This window comes from Diabrotica undecimpunctata, chromosome 2, assembly GCF_040954645.1.
Source record: "Diabrotica undecimpunctata isolate CICGRU chromosome 2, icDiaUnde3, whole genome shotgun sequence".
NCBI classification, from domain to species: Eukaryota; Metazoa; Arthropoda; class Insecta; order Coleoptera; family Chrysomelidae; genus Diabrotica; species Diabrotica undecimpunctata.
The window spans coordinates 152,889,462-152,894,845 of NC_092804.1; positions in this window are offsets into that span (position 1 = coordinate 152,889,462).

A 5,384-nucleotide genomic window follows, 5' to 3' on the forward strand; every position below is an offset into this window, starting at 1 on the left:
TCTATATTTCACTGAAAACAAATTCGTAAAATAACAATGATAATTCAATAAATTTAATTATTATCATTGTTATAGTACTGGACTTACTATATCATGTTTAAGTAATCATTTAAAGAATGATATTGGAATTTAGATATTTTCAGGAGCGCGAAAATAAAAATCACAGTAATTAATTAGAAAACCAATAGTGATACCAATAGAAAACACCATAAGTGAAAACGAAGACGGATTCATGCGTAGTAACTGAGAATGCTTAACGTATTCGAAGAGATTTGGTTTTATTATACTTCTATAGATTATTAGCAGGGTAGAGCAATCAGATCCCTAATATTTATTTGACAATATTTTCACTAAATTAAGTTTTTTGTTGCAAGATAATACCAACTTAATGTGTTCTTTCTAAGTAAGCCGTTTGTCAAACCACATTTACAATATGATTTGAATGATTGCCGGAAGGGAAGAATTGCCGAATTTGAGGTTAGGATTTTTTGTAAAATTCTTTTTAGAGAACACAGTGCCTACTGATTTTGAAATGGAGAATTGAAAACCTGTAATCCAGAACCATTGTTTGAGTTGTTGTTTGGTTAATCATCCTGCAAATACTCCTGACTTGGCACCGTGTGATGCGAGAATCAAAAACGAACTACGTGATAAACTTTTAAAGATGCCAGAAACGTTCGACGATTGGTTCGTTCGAAAACAAAAAGTGTATTGATTTTAAAGGCGAGTACTTTAAAAAACAATAACGTTGATTTTTTCCAAAAACATGTTTTCTACAAACCAAGGATCAAGCATCCCAAGACGTTAATAATATATCCCTGATAGTATGCTTTAGAATGACAACTACAAGTTATATTGGCACCACACTGTGCTCACAGACCAACCAGTGGCACATAATATACCGTATATGAGTCCGCTAGATGCAAACTGAGTATAAGTCAAACTGAGTTATTTGCAAAAAACTGATAAATTTTGCAAAAAACCTTAGACATAATAAATGGCACTTTTTTATGATAGATAAATGCTTTATTAGGTAAAATATAATGATTTTTTTCTTAGAAAAGTTATTGGGTTTGCTAGAAAAGGAAGAAAAATTTGAAAATACCGAGTTTTGCAAGTGAACTATGTAAATACAGATTTATGCAACTAACATTTGCAAATACATGATAATAGTCAACCATTAACGATATTAGTGGTTGTTATATTAGTCTGTTTTCTAAACCTAGTGTGTTAGGAATAAGGAAGAAAGCATGTGGAAGTAAACTTTTAGTGAAGTTTATTTTTATCCAAAGTACAAAAGGTATTACAAATTATAATATGTATATATTTATATTAATTCCTAAACTCTAAGTTCCTCTGGGTCCTCATCATCAATATGATCATTTTCTGCAGCACTCTCGTTATTATTTGCTTGTACGCCAGTATCTATAATTTTATAAAATTTGAGATCCGGCTGGTCTCTCCAATTTTCACCAAAATGGTTTCTAAGGAGAGTGCCTATGGACGATTTATCTCCTTTCAATGAACATCCAATCTGTTGTAAGTTTGGTTTCAATAAATAAATATTTTTCCCTTTTCGTATTATAGACTTGCTGAACCCTATGTCAGAACGATAAAATATTTCCCCCCTTACCGTAGCCATATAATCTTTGTCCTTAGAAAATATAAATCGTTTCGTTGCATTACATTTAAAATGCCACTGGGAAGGTTTTTTAACAACGTCACTCGTCTTTCTCCAGTCTGATATCTGCCAGTCTTTACCAAGTCTCAGCACCTTTGAGTGTTTTCCAATTATGTCTTCATATTCTTTTCTGTTTATTACAACGTTCTTCTTTTTTATCTCCCTTTCTATCATACCGAAAATCCTATCTGGTGGCAAAAAGGAATGACCAACAACAGGAAACGTAAACTCCACTTCCTTGATGTGACCAGGTGCTTCATAAACCAACCAGTAGATTATCATAGACATCATCGTGCTATTTTTGTTCTGTCCACCACATCCATCTGCAAATAGGTGAACTTTTTCGATTTGATTTTTAAAGTTGAATTTTATGAGAGTATCATGTACAGCAGAGGCAACAGCATTTGAATCTTTTGGATGTTCAAACTCCAGCCACACATATGACGTCACATTTGCAGAAGAAAGATGGGATTTCGAATTTCCAGCCACGATGGTGAAATTATAAAAATTTATTTGCTGTGAGAAATAAGCTGCCTGGTCGGGAAGCTTTGGCAAAGAAAGATTTTTTTGACAATCAAAAGAAAATATTTGTATGTTATGATTTGATTCATTTTTTAACAAAGAATAAAAGGCTTTAGCTCCTAACGTATGAACTCTCTGCTCTGTTATAACCTTTAACTTTTCTTCTTCAGAATTTTCTTTTCTCAAAATTTCCTTCGCTCTGAGATACGCAGAACAAGCATCTACTAAGGGAGTGCCGAATGATATGTTGTAGTGTTCATTAACGTATGTTCGGAAATATGATAACTTTACGGAATGATGTGGATGACGTTGACAATACATTCTGTAAAGCTTTGTAAAATTCAGATCACATGGTAAATACAATCTAGTCGATCGTCCTCTATTATAATGACTCTCTGCACCGTTCAAACGCCCCATAAATGTTTGGATAGATAGTTTTATTGGATCTAATCTACCTTTTGTTGTATCTCCCCCTCTTCTCTCTTTTGGTATTTCACCCCGGATAACAAACGTTCTTACAACACGCTCTATTCTTTCAGAACTTAAATGAGTTATTCCAAGAAATGCTGTCTTGCATACTCTTAAAAGTCCACCCTCTACTGTAGGAACAAAATATTTAATTGAAATTCCATGTAGGTTTGTACCTGATCTCTTGGGCTTTTGACCTTCACAAAATTTCAGTAAAAAAATATCTTGTTTTATTTTGTCAGTTGTTGAATACAGATTATTATGGAAACGCTGAATGTCTCGCATCTTTAAATCTATACAACAATACACTTTCTTTGTATGGTTACAGGTGGGAAAACCGGGTAAATCCTTAGGTTTATGCCTAAAAATATTGACAATAAGTCCCAAACCTATCTAGTTAATTGTAGACACCTCTTACCTCTTAAGTTTCATTACATTTCGTTTCCATTTTTCTGTTTGTACAACTCGTTTTCTCCCTTTTCCTTTTTCACAAGGTCTAATATGCACATGAAGATCCATAATGTTAATTATTTGCAATAAACTTGGTGTTTTTAGTACTCAAATAACAAACAGTGAAACCGGTAATGGCGAATGATGGAATAATTGACATGTGCACATGAGACGTGTCATGTGACTCAAACAATGTAAGCGATTTGCCAATTGCAATTACACAGTTATGCAACTGGCATAGGCTGACAAATACAGAGTTTTGCGTCTGATTCAAGATTTCTAATGCCTTTTTCTTAGTAAATACCTTACTTTGCTGCTGAATTTCTACTTCAGCAGATAGCTATAACATGTGACAAATAACTGTCAGCTAAAACTCAATTTTTACAATTTTTGCAAATACAGAGTTTTGCATCTAGCGGACTCATATAAACTAGTTAATAAACTAACACTAACAACACTTATTAATAGGCATAACACAGATACATCAGGTACGTCAGGTTTCGCTGCGCGAAACCTGACTATAATCTGCATAGTAAATATAACGAGAAAATCGCCAAGTACGGAGATCTTGAGGTCCAAATAAGGACAAAATGGAGAATTAAAGTATCCAAACGATACCTATTATCATCTCTACTATTGGTGTCATTCGTCAAAGCCTTCTAAACAACATCAAATAGCTGGTTCTTACTGAAAATCTTTATAAGACTATCCAAAAAGCAACAATGATCGTGACAACCAAATCCGTGCAAAATTTTTGGGAGATATAATTTTTTGCGTACCACTTCAACTAGAACTCGATAACATGGAAATAGTAGGGGAGATCGGTGCTAGTTGTCACAGTTTTTGGTTCAGACTCTGTAACTCAGGCACTTTTTATTTTTTTTTTTAACCAAACCTTCTCCAAATAATAAGATGGTATGTAGGCTACCCATTCATTTTTTTTTTAATTTTAGATACCAGCGGTTAAAATAGTAAGATGATTTAACCTTCGAGAGGATTTGTGTGACAATATGCCCCTAGATGGGACATGTTGTCACAGTACCTGGAACAAATTTTCACAGTATTACAAAAATAAAGCAAATAAGAACTAAAACGTTTTAATTCAAAGAAGAACTTACAAACTTAGAAAGAACTACATATCGTCCTCCGAGTCACAATTATGACACACAAATAAATGATTTCCATTGTTGCAGTCTATATGTGCCCATTGTTTGCATGCTATAGGTACACTGGATCCAACTTTCAACAGAAGCACTATAAAGTTCGTCGCAGTAAAGAAAGCAGAAGAAAGGTACATTCAGTCTTCTTCGTCTGATGAAATTTCTTCCTTTTTTTTTGGCCTTAAGTTTTTTGAGTAGAAGACGGATTCGTTTTAACGCTTTTCTCTTTTTTGAATATTTTTTTGTTCTGCCTAGACTTTTCCTCCTGTACAATTTCATTTTTGACTGAAGTATTTGTCAATATTGCTTATTTGCGTTTTTTACGTTGAATGCAGTTGGTCCTGTTCGCAGCCTTTGGGAAAGGACGAACCATTTCTGGAGACAGCGCTGCTTTAAATCCTCCAGGTGGTGTCGTTTCCGACTCTCGTATTTTTTGTGTAGTACCCCTAAGGCACCTAAAAGTAGAAACGTGTAAAATTCTTCAACTCTTAATTCAAAACAAAGAAGAAGTTCCTACCTATTTTTAAAAAAGGAAATTATTAGTTTGACTTTAAAGGCTCGTAAAGGATTCCTACCTACAAGGTTTTTATTCGAATCTTGATTTTCTTTGATGATGGCAATTGCTTATTTGGTGTCTTTTGAGTGTTCTTACTGCTTGTCTCTCTAGGTTTTCTACATTATCTAACCCACGATCTTCGTTTCCTGTACGTAGTAGTTCATAATTCCCTCTCAGGGTGTCAAATGTGCTCACTTTAAAATGAAAAAGACAGAAAAGATTTGATTTCACGTACAAAGCGTCTATGTATCTGTTGATACGTATTTCGACTTAATAAGTCTCATCAGAACAGTTATTCATAGCCGTTCTTAACGTGAAAAATAATCTTCTCTGTCTTATTAGGAAGCAACAATAAAATGGCTTCGCTATGGACGCAACAGCGACATCTGATAGAAAAACGAAACTATCTTACCGAGTGCTCACTTTAGTTTAGAGACGAAGTCTTGTTTTTAGAATATATCCCTGTTAAAGGGGTAGATACAAGTGATCCTAAATCCCGACATTATAAACTGGAGTTAGTGCCATAGACAGATGCGTTGCACAATAC